The sequence below is a fragment of the Erithacus rubecula genome (assembly GCF_903797595.1).
Source record: "Erithacus rubecula genome assembly, chromosome: 2".
NCBI classification, from domain to species: Eukaryota; Metazoa; Chordata; class Aves; order Passeriformes; family Muscicapidae; genus Erithacus; species Erithacus rubecula.
In genome coordinates this window covers 92,109,648-92,128,784 of record NC_136685.1, presented here as the reverse complement: position 1 = coordinate 92,128,784, position 19,137 = coordinate 92,109,648, and the positions used below count along the sequence as shown (strand labels likewise).

The following is a 19,137-nucleotide window of genomic DNA, read 5'->3' as shown; positions in this document are numbered from 1 at the left end:
TCTGCTACCAAAATGGGTGTAATATCTGTAAAAATTATTTTGTCTTTTCTACATCTGAAATTACTCATTGGTTAAATGACTACAATCAAAACCAGGCCTTTATCTCACAGGGATGTATTTTTATGAGCCATAGTGTAGTGCCTACTAAGAGGTCAACATTTTTTCTACATAGGATGTTATTACTTGGGTTTTTTTAATACTTTATAGACCTATATTCTATTTCAAATTATTACCACATCTTAAGGTTGATACAGCCAGAGCCTCTTGTGTGGTGTTGATTTCTTCTTTAGAAGCATTGGTGAGCATGGCTCCATCTATATTTCTTCCTTATCTGCTGCAGAAAGAATAAAAAGGGCTCTGATTGATGCATATGACTATGGGGAAAGACAAAGGGGGAATATCCAGCCTGGTTAAATGCAAACTGGAAATATCAAACCAGACAGCTAGCTAAGCAGAGAGGCAGATAAAAAAGTTATGGATAGCCACAGCAATACACTGAGAATTACACTTAACTGAGGAAAGACACTAAAGAAGTAATGTCCCTGAAGATACCTGAATGTCTAGACATGAGATAAAGGACAGAAAGATACATCTCCCCACTGCCAACCTTTTCTAATCTCCTGGTGAAAATTCAGGGTATAAAGATAACCTTAAAATAGATACTAGTGGGTTTCTGTTGCAGTAACAAGAAGTGGAAGAAATAACAAGTGCCAGAAGAGGAAAAGGTTTGTCCTTTAAAAGGTTAAAGCAGACTGTGGTGTGACTGGAAGGACCCAACTAGAAGGGTGGTGAGCAACGAGTGCTTCCTTTTCCCCAGCCATCCCTGTGACTGGAGAGCCATGCTGTTATCCCACAGCAGGTAACTCATCCAAAACCCACCCTGAATCCATCTGCAGCAGCACAATGAAAACCCACATTGGTTTAGCTTGAGAAGTAACTTGTGAGCCTTTCAAGAGAAAGCATATTAGTCTGTGAAACAATTTGTTCTTCTTGAATGAAAAAACCTAAATTCCAGCATTCATCATTTTTACCATTGTAAACTCCAATGAAGCTATACATGTTTTAAATTTACATGAATGTCAAAGAGGGAAAGATACATTTTTGGCTCACAGACTTTTACTTGTTAAGAAGGCACAGATGCAATGACTGATAAAACTGAAACCTACACTTTCTTGCTTTGCTGTGGAAGAGAGGAAATGGTTTTTCATCTAAAATGTGACACCACAAAGAACTAACTTTTTCCATGCCTGAGTTGTACAGTGCTCTTTGTAGCTAGATTCTTGGCATCTATGAATATATGACTAATACAAAGACTGCAGTTGAAGAGATGTGTGCAGCATCCAGCTGCTAAAATGAAGCAACCTTTGTCTTGGTGTGGGCATTCACATCAGAGTGCTTCTAGGTTTCTCAAGATGGAGTGCTGTTCCTCCTCTCTGCCTGCTTTCCTGCTGCTGAGGTGCAGCTGTGACTACATAAGGTCACTGTCAACACCTTAAGCTGCCAGCAGCACCTGAATCCAGGGGTGCCTGTCTGCTGCCATCAATTCCTGTGCTGCCATTGCACCCACTCACCCCAATGGAAGAGTTGGTTCTATGTGCTGGCCTCTCTTTTCAGGAGCACCTAGGAGGTCTTGTGGGGTGAAGCTCTCGGATTTAAGGAGAAAGAGGATGCCTGGCAGAAGTTTTATTTGCTATGATCCTCTACCTGAAGGTAGCAGCTTACACAGGAAAAATTTTCAGGGAGGATGGACTCTGAGATGTGGACTTCTTTCTGCCCTTTGGATTTGGGAAATGGTAGGAGTGAATGCAATTTAGGGAGGGAACCACAGAGCAGAGATTGCTTGGAGGACCTCTCTTAGCTCCCAGAACCAGCAGGATTCATCTTGATTTCTTACAGCAATCCCCACCTGCTGAGTGCTTGTGCTTCTGTCACCCTTGAGTGATGCCTTCTTCCCACATATTGTGATGGGCTGGAGAAGTTGAGCTTCTGCTCTGGCACAGCCACCCAGAGGGCCTTGGCTGGAGGACAGAAATGCTCAGCAGGTGTCCTGGGAGACTGGAGCATGCTGCAGCTGCCTTTGGGCTCTGACAGGTTTACTTCCACACAGAAATTAAGCTGTTGAGAGGGGGAAGGAAAGAGTATCTCATGTACCTGGGCCACTTATAGCATAGAGGTGGGTGATACAGCAAAGTCTTGCAGTTTAGATGAGGCCAAAGGGTAGGTAATATTGAGGACTTTTATTTGGTTACTGAAAACCCACTAGATCTAATTTTAATTGTAGTAAGGCCTCACTGGACTAATCAGAAGTGGTAAAAAGGTACCTTTTAATGGTATAAATTAGTTTCAGTTCTAAAGCACTACTTGATTTCATTTTTCAATGTTGAAGAGTGAAGAATAATTACATTGGCTTCTTGATATCACTGCTTGGTATATTCAGAGCATCCATGTGCATGTTGTAACTGGGCAATGACTGGAGAGCTTTAGTGCATGCAGCAGAGCCATGGAGCCTGACTTGAGGCTCCCAGAAGGCACAGGTTTAGGATTTTGTCTCTGAACATAATTGTAATTATCTTCTAATCCATGTTTTGAAAGAGAAAGTTTTGAAATACACAAATGGAAACTTTCTAGAAGCAAAAATCCCCTGAATCCCCAGACACCGTTTCTCAGGTTACTTTCTTGGTTTCTTGTTCTTACACCAAGAACAGGGAATGCAGAAACAGTAAGAGCTCTTTCCCAGTTTCCCCTCACTACCCCAGCCCATAAAGGGGTCTGGTGATGTTCAGTGTTTCAAAGTGCTGTAAGAACCCTGATGAAAAGTCCTACAGAAATGTTAGAACTATGTATATTTATGGGGAGATTTTATTCTCATGTGCCAGCTGCCCATCTAGAATGTAATAAAACATTATTTTCCTCTGTGCCACTGGGCAGGGCTGGGAGAGCAGGTAGAGTCATATTGCCACAGCTGTCTGTATGATCCAAAGAGCAATAAACCTCTTCACAAACAGCACAAAACCCCACCCCACCTCCCCCAGGTGCAAGGTTTGTGTGTGTAGGTGACTTGCCATGCTAGAGGCAGGTGCCTGCTCTGGTCCTTAGTGATGTGCTGCAGTCTGCCTTGGCTTTGTCTCAGTGCTGGGGTGACCCCCACCTGGTGTGGTGGCATCTCCGGGTGTCATCTCGAGCTGGCACTGTAGCTAACCTTCCAAATAATCAGGAGCTTCTTCCAGATGGGCAAAAATACCTGTGGAAATGCCACATATCCAAGATGTACCATGCTAGAAACAACCCACAGGAATAACCACTCTGGCAACAGCATGAGCATGTGCATCAGACCTTTGTGTGCCAGAGAATGATCCTGAGGTGATGGGGAAAGGCAAAACAGTTAATTATCTGAGTGTCTTTACCAGCCCTTCATCCTTATAATCAAAAGCCCGAAGGGTTCTTAAGCATCTGCTGGTATCTGGCTTTTAGGAAGCTGGGGTAGTGGGATGCATAAACTGAGGCCTGGGTTAGTTTCCACCAAACAGCCATAGAAAATGCTCCAAGGGTAAAATAGAGTGATTTACAAGCAGGAGGTTTCTCATCTCTCTGTCTCCCAGATTTTAGCTGACTATGTAATAGATAAGGGTGGAGGAAAGAAATCATCAGGCTTGGATTATCTTGCAGGGAAAGCATGAGCACAGATTTTGGAGATGAACTACACCCTGCACTATGGTTAACCACATCAACGAGCAAAAAGTCCCCTTGTTTGTATTAACAGCAAGATCATGCTGAGCATCCTACTTGATAAAAGCCTGTTTTGCTATGCCTGTTCTCTGTTTCAGCTTTTTTACAAAGGATGTTGGGCCTTGCATACATTGCTGGAGAAGTCTTGAGCTGCTGCTGCTGCTCTAGTCCTTGGTCCCTTCAAACCAGGGTGAAAAGCACAATATCCTGAGGGTGGGCCAGCTGCTGGATCATGGTTTCTTCAAAGTGGGTGGCTTTGGGTGCTTTGATAATTTTGCTGTTTGCTGGTTTTTTGTGTCCTTGATCCTAAACATAATAGTTACTATAACATCTGGCATGTGTAATGTGCTGCACATAGAATGTAGGAATCATTTGCTTTTCTGTGCTGGCAAGCAGCCTTCCCTTAGGATGGAGGGACTGTTATTTAACAGCCCATAGAAATACATATGGAAGCTGGAAAAGAAGTAAATATGAAACAGGAAGCAAAGCTTTTTCAAGAACTGAAGAGGGAGGACTATTATTTAACACTCAGGGATGCTCTCTATACCTTGTGATGCTCCCATGGGATTTTCTGAATCTGGGCTGGCTTTTCTCTTCCCTTTAACAAAGGCTGGATGGGTTCTGATGCAATGAGTCCCCGAGAGAGTTGACAAAGGCTATCCCAGAGTGTTGAGAGAGAGAGATCACAAAGTGCTGTTTTAATCTTGGTGCCTGATTTCATTCAAGCTGGCACCACACCTGTACAAGGGAAAGAAAATCAGCCAGGCAGCTAAACTTGTACTTCCTTCTGATATAGCAATACATTTTGTTAGAAACAATCAGTCAGTTACAATCCTTATACAACAGCTGCAGTTTCTCCTCTCAGCCTCTCACACTGTGCCATTATAAATAGATTGTCATATTCCTTGCAGCATTAAATTGCTTTCTACATTCCCAGTCCCTGGGAGGACTGATTGACTTGGGAAACCTGCCATTTTGGTAGCCCTCCAGAAAAAGTGATTACTTATTTTTTTGCATCTGTTGCCAAACCCCAATAAGTATGTTACCATTAAAAAGTCGGTATTTAACCACAATTACCATGAGGGGGTATTTGATATGATGGTTGTTTCCTGCTGTGTTATGTTTCTCTGTACACAAAAAGTAAGTGGGTGGTTTTAATTAGAGGAGGGGGCCTTCCTAGCTGTATCTACACTGCTTTGAACACACAGTATATTCTTGCTTCTTTAAGCAAGATTAAGGATTTAGAAGTGCAGCCCACAAAAAACCCCAACTAAAAATTCCAACAGAAATATACCTGTTGTAAGGAGCAGACAAGCAAATAAATGTGAAGTGCCTAAAGGCAGTGCTTTAAGTGCTGTGGTCATGTGCTTTGGGATGCCAGAAGAATAACATTATTCCCAGCATCTGCCTGTCCTGTGGCTCAGTGCAGACATGTAAGCACGGCAGTGTGCTGGGCACTCCGGAAATTGGGGATGTGTCTCTGTGTTTAGTGAGATCTATTGCTATAACGACCTGATCCTGCTCTGGTGAGTCACTGAAAACCTCCCCACTGAGGTGAATATGATACCATAACCCTTTAAAAGCCTTCCAAGACAAGACAAGGTGTCTCCTGCTTAGCTCTGCAAAATAGGACATTTTGTGCTGCGAGGTTCTTAATGAGGCAATGTCTGTTGCATTTTAATAGAATTCTCTTAGGCATTGGCCCAGATTGGAGCTCCTTCAGTGGCTGTTTATATCACAACACTAAATGTTGAGTGCTTATTGATTAAAACCCAAACACAACCTCAGAAGCAGGGACCAGCCCAACCTGACCAGGCTCTAGGCTGATACCCCCTCAGTGCTTGTTTTCTCCCTCTTTCTGTCTAGTCCCATGAACAGTGGATTTTTTTTCCCAGAGGGAGAGGTGCAGAGCTGTTCTTGTCTCTGTTTTGTACTTCACCAACTCTCTTTCTAATCTGACTGCATTTGGCAATTAAATGCCCCATGAGAAGATATGAGAAGGGCTGAGAAAGGAGCTGAATCTCCCCTTCTAGGCCAGCTGCTATAAAAATACAGTTAATACTCAAAGGCTAGGGGAGGAGGTGATGTCCCTTAAGTGTCATTTTTGGGAGATGATGACCATAGGACAGAGCCTGCTGGACTCATCTCTCAAGAGAAGTGCAAGATGGAGGAGACATGTATATAGCTGAGGCTTAGGCTGGGTGTTAGCAGGTTCCTCTATGGCAGCTGTTATCCTGCAGAGGCTTTCTGGTGAACCTGATGAGCTTGGATCTGACAGGGTTCTCATAAATGTATGTTCCTCCAGGGATTGGTGGCAGGTACAGACTCTGGTTTGGGTCATGGCTTTACACTTGAATGCTTCTCCTCTTCTGAAATGCTTCATTAAAGTGAAACCTAAACCCAGAGACCTCAGAGTGCTTTTTGGAATAGGTAAATATAGCAATTTCACAGTTTTGGATAAGGGCAGGATTTCAAATGATAGCCATATGTCTACCATCATCTGCTGTCTGTTCTGTGGGGGATCTCCTTTGACACGTATTTTAGTATTGGATGATAGACAGCAAACTTTCTTGATTGATGGTAGAGGAACATGAGGCAGAAATCATTTGTAATTGATACTCACAAAAAGGTACAGATATACAAAATTATATTCCTTTGAATTGAGTCAGAATTTAAAGTTACCTCCCTGTCTGAATACCATTGTACATCTGGTCTGTGGAGTATTTTAGCAGGCTCAGCCCATTTAGATTGAGCAGATACTTATTGCATGCTAATCAGAATACCTACTGATTTAGCACATCTAATGTTTTTCATCCAGCTAATAGGAATCTATTAATTTCTTCTTTTCCTCCATAAATCCTTCTAATGTCCAGTGCTCTTTTTTAATATGCAAGTCCTTTCTCCTGAATGTGAAGAGCAAGATTAAATAGGATGCTTACAATATCACTTATAAAGAAGTATCTCTACACTACTGAAAGCAGCTGGCTAGTAAGTACTGTAAAATCAGCATCCTTTTGTGCTTTCAAGCAGAGCATTAGGGAGCTTCATGCCTTGGTGCACCATCAAATCCAGGTCTGGGATAATATAAATGCAAACATCCTAGAGGGTTTTTTTTTCCCCAAAGCAAGGAAAAGAAGAGATTACAAACCATAATATATCTACTGTATTTTCCCTGTATTACCTTACTGCTGAGCTGCAGTGCCTTATCAGCACTTCCTTCTGTCATTCCCTGTTGCCAGACCTCTACAAAATGCCTGCAAAGCCTTCAACGTGAAGTAGGAAAGATGATGCCTGTCTCCAAGTTATGAAGATTGTTTACGATCCAAATATTTGAAGATGTTGCTAGTTATATGGTAACCAGAACCCGTGTAACTCAATGCTTTAATTAAAGGTTTCTGTTGACTGAAGCACAGATGATAGCTGATTTAAAAGCTGTTGCTGCAGCTAGGTTTTATCTACCACTAAAGCTGACACCAGAAAACATGTAATTCAGAGCAAATATAAATTAAAAAAAAAAAAAAAGTAGCTGGATGGTTGCTGTGCAAATGCAGTCAGCTATGAGTAGTCTGGCAGGAAGAATATCTCTGATGGGGAAAACTGCACAGTCTGAGAGAGCCTCAGCTCTCTCAGTATTTTCTTCTGTTTTGTGACTCTCTATGGTTTTAATCTCTCCCAGGACTCTCTTCCCAAAGAAAATCCCATCTGAACAACTTCTTATGTGTTCTTAGCAGCTTCTTAACTCTTCTGGGGTTTGGCCAACATTGTTGCTATTGGTGTTGGATTTGGAGACTCAATTATTTGTGTGGTGGCAGGTAGTGAAGGACTTGGATTGGCAGTGCAAAGTCATGAGCTCAAACCTTACCAGCTTCCTTGTTCCTAATAAATGTGAGCAGAAATCTTCCCTGAGGGGATTTTAAGAAAGACATCAGCTGCTCTGGAGATGTATCCAGATCTCTGGACCTTTTTAGGTTTGCCCATCACTTCTTACAATCCTGAAAGAAATGCATGACTCTTTGAGGAAGGTATTTTAAGCTTATTTTCTTTAATCTTCTGGGTTCTGTGGTTGTGACTCCCCTGAGGTCATACAGATATTTTTAAATGAATTCTCACTGCTCGAATAACAAGAAAATAACATCTTGGTTTTCAACTTCTGTATTCTCCAGCCTCATAACTTTGGGCACTCCTGAAGTGCTGCTGAAGTCGTTGGGCCATTTCAAGAGTCCTTTTCTATTTGCACTAATAACAAACCTCCTCGCTCAAAGAACATTTGCCATACTTCAAATGTTTATTGTTGTGAGCAGCTGTATTGAGCAAAGCCCCATGTGACACCCATTGCATTCCTGGGTGATTATAGAGTGCTGCCAGCCACTGTTTAATGTGTATGTTGAGGTAGAATCCACACAGCCTGGAGCACAGAGAAGGGGGAAAAAAAAAAACAAAAACCTTGCAATCTGAGCATGAAATCATTACACAAGGATATGAAAAGCAAGGAGGAGGGCGTTGCAGCCCTGGTAAAATGTTTTTTGTGCTGAATTTGTGTCTGGTTTTTGACAGGAGAGCCCTCCTCCAGCCTGTGTTTGTGTGCCACAGAGCCTTTGGAGCTGCTTTCCCCAGAGATGGCTCAGAGCTCTTCTCCAAACCTCATCTGCATTGGAAAATGGAGTCTGTCAAAATATAACATGTTGTGGGCTCACACCAGCATTCAGGGGGTAGAAGGAGGGGGCCCATGGCTGCTTTGGGCATCTTCAGCTTGTTCTGAGTGGTGGCAGACTGGATTGATGTGACAAGAGGAAGGCATTTTGTTTGGTTGATTTAAGCTGAAGGGAATATTAAGATTAAAACCTAGCAAAGGCAACAGCACTTCATATTGTGGTATTGTAGAAGTGAGGTATTTCTGCACTTTTGAGTTTATTTTTTAATTTCTAGCTAACAGAAAAACTAAAAGATGGACTTTTATGTTTATCATGACACAGAGTTGGAAATGCTAGAGTTGAATGTGTCCCTGAAACTACATAATTTCTTGCTCTGACCTGTACCAGATACAAGTGTCTGAAAAAATTAAATTTCCAGACCAAAAAGCTTAGGAGAACTTTATTCTCTGATTCACTTATAAGCCTTTTTAAAATTTTTGCTGTAAGTAACAAGGTTACTCAGCTTTGCTAATAGGGGAAAGTTTTTAAATCATCCACGGTGCTTAGATTGCTGCCCTGCCATGAGCTACTGTCTTGCTAATGTCATCCAACAGGCACAAGGGAAGAATGAACTACTGCAACTTGTTAATAAAAATAGTTTTATGCTTGGGATTGTTTCAAACATGTTCTGCTTGGATGGATTTTTGTGCTAAGAACAATGTTTTTCCTCTCCCTCAAATTGTCTAAAACAAAAGAAAGAGTCATGTAGCTGTTGATTGTCTTTTAGCAGTTCCCGAGAAAAGAAGGAAATTATATTCAGGCAGGCCTTTTAAATTGATTTGGAAGCCTCATCTGGACTTGTCTTGGATGAGAGCCCTCCACTTCACTGTAGCCCTCTGCTGTGTGCAAGCTGGCTCCACTCCTCAGCTTGGCAAATAATAGCCTCAAACGTGGGTTAAACTGACAAGCGGCTCCTTAAAAAAAGCCTTTTTTAAATGGCTCCATGAGAATTTCCTGCAAGTCCACAAAATGTTTCAGGAACATTGGATCCTAAATTAGCTCCTTCTGATTAACTTCCATGCAGCAGGCTATTGCTGGGCCACCTCGAGTCTTCCTGTTAATAAGGCTTATTTAAGGGGCAGAATAATGACAGTCTTGCAAAATGCCTGCTTTTGCAGGATTTTTGCTACAGTTTTGATGACTCAGAGTTATCAGATGGGATTTTTTTGAATTACACGTGGTCACTAACTGTTAACACTTTTGCAGGGTATTAAAAAGTTGAAACTGTTTCATTTTAGCATTTTTTTTTAGGAAATAGGAAATGAGGCTTTGCAGGCTGTGCAGAAATTTAGTGCAGGTTTTGGTTTCCTTTTTTACTGATGCTATTTTCTACAAAATTAAATGCTCCTTAAAAGAATGTTTTAGTTCATGTAAGATTAAAAAAAGGTTTTCATTTGGAGCGAATAATTTCTCCAAACCCTAGATTAGGCTGTGCCTAATGAACTTAAAGAATTGATTTTGCTTGGGAGCTAGCACCTCTAGTCAGATTCTTTGGGACTCACTTTCATGTGATGGAGAAACTGGAAATGGAGCTGCTAATCATGGTACAGCCCACATCCCAGAACCCAAGGGGAATAAAAAGTTCACTTTTTTTTTGTACAGCTCTTGGTCTCTGTCTGCTACTTACCTTGCTAAGAAACTTCTCTGAACCTTTACTTGCTACCCTGATGTTAGTGGAGATCTGTTCAATGCCTTTCCCTTTTCCCCCCCTTTTTCATCTAAACTGCTGACTTTGGAGGACGTTTTCTGTGAGATAGTGGGGAACAAGATACAATTTTCCCTTGAATTGCTTCCCAATCCTGTTCCTATCTAGCCTTAATTAGCCCAGCAGGATCAAAGGGATGGCCATTTGTGTTTCCCAGCTGGGAAAGGATTCATCCCAGAACAGCAGGGAGGTGCTGCCTGTGTAACTGGTATTTCTGATGCAGAGCAGGGAGACAAGAGATGGAAAGGGCTGTGACCTGAAAATTAAACTATGAGCCCTCTGAAAGTTTAGAAGAAAGATTTCAAGTCTTTTGCTGATTCTCAGATGTTTTAGGTATGAATGATCCATCACACCTTTGAGTGAGGAAAAAGCTGTTCTTTGGAGAAAATGCTCCATTAAATGGAGCCACAAGGACCCTCAGCTCTGGGGAAGGGAGCAGGGATGCCTCTGCAGATCCACTGGGATGCCCTGACACATCCTCCTCAAGGCTGTTGCAGGAGAGGGGTAGCTGCAGTGGAGTCTCCACTCCTTGCCACGTGGACAGTGCAGCCTGCACTATTTTCTGTCTGTAACACTTAGGGGGAAGGGTGGTGCACTGATGGGAAGCAGCTAAAAATGAGCAGGCTAAATCTGTTTGGATCTGCAGTATATTTCCACTTTGACCTTTGATATCTCTGACTGCCGCTGTCTCGCGTCTCCTTTTCTCAGAGCCTTCCAGTCTCATGTCAATTTTCAGACGTGGGCTGAGGGCCTTGGGCAAATATTCACTGGAGATTAGGAGGAGACTTTAATGAGCACAGCAGAAGCATTGGCGTGGCAGTGGGGTTGGAAAAACCTTTCTCAGGGCAGTTGCAGCAAATCTGGAGCACGCCCTGATTCTGTTCACTTGAGATGCCAGCTGCAAGGCACGTTGCTCCATGTGAATTTTCCTTTGCGTTTCACCCGCTAAAAATGTCCCACTCTGCGGCTGCTGGGGGCTGGAATGAATTTGGGAACGCATCCAAAAAATGGTGGGTGGGTGTGTTGCATGGGTGAAGGGCAGTGGATGGAAATCCTCATCAGATGAGGGGACACAAAGACTGGCTGAGCCAGTGCACAACCTGGCTAAGCCAGGACAGAGGGAGGGAACATTTGTTTCCACGGGGTGCTCAAGATGCTGACCCAGATTTGTGATGCTGGTGGTGGGATTTTCACAGCACTGACTGCACTGGCAACAACTCAGCAGGAAATGGCTGGTGCAGCATGAACCTTCCATCACATCCCTTGCAGGGAGCTGAACCAACTACCTGGGAGCCTCTGAAGCTTGAGGGCTGGATTGGGAATTGCTTTCTGCTTCTTCCCCTCTTCTTCTGTGTAATTACCAAAACTCTGTAGAAAAGCTGAGCAGTGGGATCTGGCTGCAAAGTCACCTGTGTCTTTGAGACAAGCCCTGCTGTGAGCAGGTGATTGCACCAGGTAACCCCCAGAGATGCCACCTGGATCACCAAAACCAGTGGGTTTGCAGTGATATGAGTCAGGTCCCTTGGGATATACACAGCAGTGCAGAGCTGCCTGCAGGTGCATCCACCTGCCTACAAACTGCTTCAGCAGGAGTTTATCCCTTTTACCTGAATCCTAATTAGTTGCTCCAACAGATGATTACTGCTTAGTCTTAGTGTTTCCCCACCATTTGTCAGGTAAAACTATCAGTGTTCTTCTGTCTCATACAGTTCTGTTGAAAGAAATGGTGTTATTCAAACACATACAAGACACAGAATTTGGACTGACCCAGAGCTTATTTAATAAAACTCTGTTGACTTTAAAGACTTCCTCTTTCTGTTTCAGTTACAGAACCACATCTTCCTTTCATTTTCACCTGCCTTCAGAGTTCCAAGCTCGGACCTGTAAGAAGCACCAGGGCAAAGAGGAAGGCTGGACTTGCTGGTAAAGCAAGTCTAAGGTCTAACTTAGTCCTGCTGAGACTTGTTTTAGCTGTCATGGATCTATGCTTCCTGACTGTGTGCCTTTTTCTCCATCTAGAAAGTGGAAATTATTCTATTGGCCTGCCATCAAAGAATTAAACAGCTAAAGAAGTTGAGGCTTCTGAAGAACTTAGGGGCAGACAAAGCACAAACTGTGGCAGCATTGTGCAGTCCTCAAGGAGATTGTATTTGCTTCATCACAAAGCAAGGCCACTCAGAAGGTCATGGCAGTTTGGCTTCTTGCTCAGTCCCCCTCCCCAGGATTTGGAGGGTGACTCACCTGGCTGCAGCTGTGTGAGCCCTTGGCTCTGTGGATGTGACTGTAAGGTAGCAGTTCATGGGATATTTCAGGTTTTTTCAATTTCCATTTCTGATGAGGCAGCAAGAGAAGAGCTGGTGGTCTGCTCCATGTACCAAACCCCAGAAGTGTCACTACTCCTCCAGTTTTGGCAGATGAGTCACGACCAACATTGTCCTAGGTGAAAATCATCTCCTTCTGTCCCATGAGGAGCTGTGATGGGTATCTCCCTGCAGCCCCACTTCTGTAGTGACTTGGCCAAGCAGGAGTTGGGTCCCTTATGTGGGACAGCTTCAGGCTGGCAGCAGGGAGCTGAGTTTTGGCACCATGCTGGGTCCCCCTTCATGCATGAGGTGACACCACTTTAACCCTTTGTGCAGGGAGGTGTCAGCTCCCCTTGCTGCTGAGGTCCAACACATCCCTGCTTGTGATGCCAGCCTTGTGTCTGCCCTCAAACATGCTCATTGTGCCTGCCAGCACTGACTTCATTGAAGGGAAGCCCTCAGTTTATTGTGCCAAGCTCCTTCTCTATTTTTTTTGGTGCCAAAATCTCCTTGGCACAGGAGAGGGGGTATTTGTCAGGAACTGCAGCTATCCCTGAGGACTGCTGGTAGTTTTTAAAGTTGCTACAGTCCTGAATGACCATGGTGGCTGCAGCTTCCAGATCACCCAGGAGGGATTCAGTCACCCCAGACCATGGAGCTCTGCTGGGCTGGCCCTCCCAGCATACCCAGTAGGATGGGTGAGGGAACAATCCTGCCAGCACTGTGCTGGGATGAGACCCTTCTTCATAGTGAAACACTTAGTGTGGTCCCTGAGGTCAGAATGTGTCCCCTTTGCCTGGTTTGGGCTGCAGAAGGGATGGGAGCATGGGGAAGACCTGGCTCCAATCCATGTGACTATCCCATTTGCTGCCTCTTCAGCTGAACTGTCCCCTGCCCCTGGTAGGGGAAATGCCAACTGAGGCATGTCTAATTCTTCCCTGTCTTTCTCAGCCTGGACTTCTTTCCTTATCAGAGCAGCCAAAAATAACCCCTGCCTCCTGTCCAAATGTTGTTCATGCAAGACTGGCCTCCCGCTACCCACATAGGAGAGTAAAGTGCACAGCTGGGGTTTTGTCCCTAGGGAAAAAGGACAGTAGAGCAGTGAGCAGGGGATTTCCAGAGGCGAGGTTTGTCTGCAGCTACTGGGGATTTTCCAAAGAGATGATCCAAAGCGGAAGCCTTGAGTAGCCCTCACTACATCTGTTTGGGTAGGTCACATTTCACAGCCTACGTTTCATGAGACAATGCATGGTTTGCATTTAGAGGGTTTTTCTTTCTTCTGCCATAGATTTCTTCCTTTAATTGCCCTCTTATTTTGATGTGCTTCCTTGTGGTTACTAGGTAAGAGAGAGACTGTACAGCACATGCCCTGTATGGAAACAGAGACCTTGATATGGGTAGGTAGAAAGGGGCCAGATATTCAGCAGAAGGTAGATGGGTACACAGACAGCTGATGGAACAACTCAGAGGTTGTTCTCCTGCACAGGTGAACCTTCATGGAGGTGACTGTTCAGGCACAGGGTGTCCCATGACCATGAGCACATCAGGGAGATGTGTGGGACTGGCAGAGGCTTTACAGCAGCTGGGGCTCTGAGTAGAAGGGGAATGATGTGGCAAGAGCCTGCATGATGCAAGTGCTGCATGTCTCTTGCATGTTTGCTGCATGAGGTATGAGGAAGCATAGGGAAAATCCTTGAGCTTTGCAGGCCATTTTATTCATATCATATGTTATTTTAGAAGGCTGTTCAGCCATCTCCATCCCTCATTCATTCAGCAGGACACTGCTTCTCCTGGTACACCAGCATGGGGGTAACACTGGCTACACCTTAGGGCTAACAAAAGTGTCATTTGAAAGTCAGGGTTAGAGCCAGGCTTTTGACATAGCAATCTCCCAGCATGACACTTAGTAAAATTTTCATTCTGCCTTGTTCTTGCATGATGTTCAGCTCTTCCACATTCAGCTGGAGACAAGAGGTGAATCTGTGGCAACTTGAGTAGGGCCAGGAGGTTGATTTTGCTGCCCGACCTGGAACAGAGATTCTTGAATGCTGGGCAACACTTATGCACCATGAAATAACCCTTGTAATGATTTCCCATAGCTTTTCTTCTCAGAATTCAGGTAATCTGAGTATACATTGATTTTGCATGTAAGCTGGAGGCAATGGCTCTGCCATCAGCTTCAGCAGGCAAGCCTGGAATAGACCAGTGCTGGCTGAGATCTGCTCCATCCATGGCCGTGGAAGGGGAGGGGAAGACTCTTCCCTGGGGTCAGGGTGAATGTGTCAGGACACTGAAACAATGTCAGAGTACACCACTTGCTTCTCTGAGGCAACAAAATGTAAAACATTTGGCCCATCAGAGTGGCTAGAGGGACGTGCTTATGTGGAGTGAAGCATTCAATCAGCAGGCTGTTACTAATGGGTCTGGTAGCAATGGCAAAATATCTGCCTTTCTTTGGGATTACTAAAGGCATTTCTTGATAGCTTTCACTATCCCTTTGTAAATAAGGGCATGAGCCCCAAGTGGCATAAAAAGACAAAACTGCCTTGGTGTCATTGCAGCCATTCTGCCCAGCCTGATGGGGAATGTTGGCCTCTGTTACTGTTGGCCTTCATTACTCATTTTTTCTGATTTCCACTCAGAATTACTCACACCACTTGTTCAAATGGGATATTTGTGGTGACTAAGCAGGGTTGAATGAGTCCAGCAGAGTTCATGATATCTTATGCTAACATAAGATCTTATTTTTAATGTACTGATGGATGAAAAGGATATCTACTGGGGGGATGGGTATTATATATGAATATACTATATATGGGATCTCTCCTTGTAGTATCAACTTTCAGGCAGTTGATAGTGCTTCCTATTTTGTATGTAACCATATGGAATTGGATTTAATGCTTCATGGGGCTATGTAAAATGATGCACTAAGGGAACTGGGACATAAAAAGGCATTTAAATGCACTGTAATATTTAGCTCCCAATGTCTGTGCAGAAAGGAGTGGTCTGAGACATTTGCCAACACTTGTCTACAGCTGTCCCAAGAAATACTGTCCCTGGTGCTCCTACTGTGTGCTGGGTGTGCAGTACTGATGGGTTATTGTGCTCCTCTGACACTGGAGTATCAGCTTTACACCCTTGGTGGGAAGAGCTTTCTGGTGTCCATTTGCCTCTGAGGGCCTAAAAACCTGGGGAAACATCAGCAAAGAAAAAGCCCAGGAATCCTTAGAGAGGTATCTTCAGAGGAAAACAAAAGCAAACTGGGTGATTGTCTCATGTAGATCTGAGCTGAAAAGTCAGGAGGCCGTAAGCTGCCTGTGAATTTGTATTTATGCATGGCATGTGCTCAGGGGGTTGTGGAGCTGCAGTACTGCACCAGCAGGAGGGTGTTCTGCAGCCCAAGGAGTCTTGTTCTCAAAATCTCTCGGGTCTCAGGGGGCATTGCAGTGTCCATGGGGAATGATTGTGTTTTATGGCACACCCACCTGACTGCTGGGAAACTGTGGCACCACAAAACTCTTGGGTACGTGTTACATCTTCCATTGGAGGTGGCATTTCAGCAAAACCTCTCTTCTGGCACCCAGCAAGGGCTATTCTCAGAAAAGAAAATCCTCTCTCTGCAAGGTGATGGTGAGCTGGCAGGGTGTGAGCTGCAGGTTGGAGGGCAGTCACTGAACATTTTCACCGGTGTAATTACCACCCCTGTGACAGTTTTGATTTTTAAATGGTTAAAGCTTATGAGTCACCTTCTGTTTCCCTTTTCCATAGCTTGATAATGAATGTTTTTTCCTTAAAGTCTGGCCATGACTGATCAACTCCAGTCATCACTGCTGTGAATGATTGCAAATTGTGCAATATTGTCCCTTGATGAAGATTTGTCCCTTGATGAAAAGGGGTGACCTCATTGTTTAGGGCCCAGTGTGACTCCTCTCCCAGGCATTTTCTTCATTAGCAGGGGTTAAAGTCAGGGAGGAGGAGGAAGGCTCCTGCAATGGGAAAGATCAAACTCAAAGATTAAGGAATGGCTCACTGAAACCGCCTGAGATTGTCACAGCCCTTTTCACTCAGTAACTAGCACGTGAATCTGGAAGTTAGCTCACCAAATTTCTATGTGCTTCTCACAGGGTGGGAGTATCCCAGAAAAATTAAGAGGCAGTGAGTATGTGGTGAAGTAATAACAGGCTGGTTTACCCACGGCATAATTAACACGTGAAAATTCCTCTCAGAGAGAGCCTCGAGGTCAAGAGGCAGGAGAGAGGGATTAAGAGAGTGAAGCAAAGAGTGAAGGAAACACTTGGAAGGCTAATGAGACTGCCCCCAACAGCTCTGCCAGAAGGAACCAGAAGCACTGGGGAGTTTTGCCTCCAGGAGCATTTGCCAAGGCTTGGATACTGGAGCTGTTCCTTGGTTGTCCACTGAGGGGTTCAGTCAACTTCTTGCTGTATCTCTTAGCTCACAATGGAGCAGCCAGTCACAGGGGTTGCCCAAAATGCCAATTTGTTTGTGTGGCATGGAGGCAATCAGCCAAAAGCATTTTGTGTGTGTGCAAACCTGCCTGAGCACACAACGTTAATTGGAACTATTTAATATTCAGGGTTGTTCAGACCTCTCTAAGTTTTACAGCCAAAAAGTCTGAATCCATGACATTGTCAAGGAGAAATGTTGCATTTATCACCTTTTTGCTTGCAGTCTCTATTTTATATACTGATCTCAGCAACTGTAGCAATGAAGACAGCAATATCAAGGAAAAAAAAATCAAAACAAAGCCCCCTGGCTGCTTACACACGCATGTTCCCAAATCCTACACCGTGCTAGATTTGAGTTTTGCAAAATCTTTTCTTTTTAATGGGCTGAACAAGCGATTATATTAAAATAACCTCCTTTTCCCTTCCTCTCCCTCATCCCTACCCAAATGTGCACTAAGGTCCTCACGCCAAAGTCTGCAGTTGAAACTAAAATTTCTGAGCTCTTCCTGTATCTGTGTTTCTTTGGAATGTCTCAGTGGAACGTGCATGTCCTAATCCTCTGTGCAGTGGCTCGAGGTCCCTGCTGTTCCCCAGCAGGCCAGGCTGCAGACATTGAGCCAGCCAGGATGACAGAATGCTTGGAAGGTCCCATCCCTCTCCTGAGCCCAAGCTGAAGCTTTATTTACACAGTTTGCCAGAAAAATGTTAGTCATGAATGAAATATCCATAAGATCACTGTCCTCCTAAGCTTTTATTTCATCTATTTTGAAAGGATGCATAATTCTATAATACAATGCAGTCTTTTAAGAAATGCTGTGGATGAGAGATGACTTGCATCTGCAGTGACAAATGGAACAGATGAAGAGACCTGTTGTTAATGGCCCGTGGTGGCAGTTCCATACATCCTTTGCCCGATGAAGCAATTCTTTATTTGTGTATTGAGCACTAATTGTTTGTGTTTGCTCCACGTTTAACACAGAGGACATTGCTCACTCCCCTGTCATCTACAATGAGTGCTAATCATGAGCAGTGGAGTCAGACTACTACAGTGAGTAGTACACAAATGGCTGCTGATTTTGTTAAACCTCGAGTGGGAACATCACTATTACCTTCATCAGGAGCAGACTTCATCCCTGCCAGGTGCCCTGAACTATCCCAGGCCCTCCTGGGAATGAAAGTGTGATTCAAGAGTTGGGAGGGGGCCAGCCAGAGAACAGGACAAACCTGGGATGCCTGGGAACTGCAGGACCCCTCTTCTCTTCTGGTCTTGAAGCCCTGATGAGAGAGTAGTGGAGGATGAGGGTAAAGGAGAAGCAGTGCTCTGGCTGTGCTTGGGATTAAAAATGTGTTTGCTGGCAGGGAAAGCTTTGGTGATTCATTATCAGAGCCTCCATGGGTCTGAAACCATTTTACTGCACATTTCTCAATCCCTGCTCTGCTCATCCTGCATATAACTAGGCAACAGGCAAAGACTTTTCAGAAAAAAAAAAAGAAAAAAAGTCAGAAGTCAGAAGCAGCATCAGAGCAGCTGCTGCAGATAAGGCTTGTGACAATTTCCATTACCCTGTTGTTCGAGTGTTTATTGTTCAACCATTAAAATTAGTTCAGAACTAAAAACTGACATTGAGTTGCTCCTCTCTAAAACTGAACACACAGCAGGAATGGTTTCTACAGCAAAGAGCTCTCATTCTGGGCAAAATTAGCAATAAATAGACTTGCCCCTCTCTGCTAGCTGCAGGCACAGACTTACACATATGGTTTGCAGGTACAGGGCACAGACCTTCATGGGAAACTATCCAGGTGTGGACTCAGGGCTTTGTTCTCAAAATGTGCAATCATCTGTAGGGCTGAGTGTGTAATACGCCCCAGAGCTTCTCCATGTGTGAGCAGCACACAAGCACACACTGGTGGACTCAGCTGTGCTTACTGCTGCTTTTGGACACTCAGCTGGGCTGGGTTGGGACATTTGCTGGTCCCTGTCTGGCCATGATACCAGAAAGAAGTTTTATTTTTTTTTAACCTGCTCAGGTGATGAGCTGTGCCCTTAAAAGGGTAATGAAGTTCCAGTTTCCATCCCTTTCTGTCCTCCCAACAGCCCCTGAGCAGTGCTGCTACTGTGAATAGTTGTGTTGGGAAGCTTCCCATGTGGGCAGGGAAGTACATCTTTGGTGTACAAGGGAAAAAGTCCCTTTGGAGTGCTTATTTCTGAAGAGGTCATTCTGCACTGTAGGAAGTAAAGAAATAGA

The 19,137-nt window shown here is 44.2% G+C and overlaps 1 protein-coding gene across 1 annotated transcript in view; it reads left to right on the top strand.

Annotated features, from left to right (window-relative positions):
- The first annotated feature begins 5,125 nt into the window (after nucleotides 1-5,125).
- The window catches only part of DUSP10 (dual specificity phosphatase 10), a 50,202-nt gene continuing 36,190 nt past the window's right edge, over nucleotides 5,126-19,137 (top strand). Inside the window, exon 1 of the mRNA XM_079297841.1 lies at nucleotides 5,126-5,252. The gene's annotated coding sequence lies outside the window, so the exon portion shown is untranslated. The remainder of the gene's footprint in view (nucleotides 5,253-19,137) is intronic.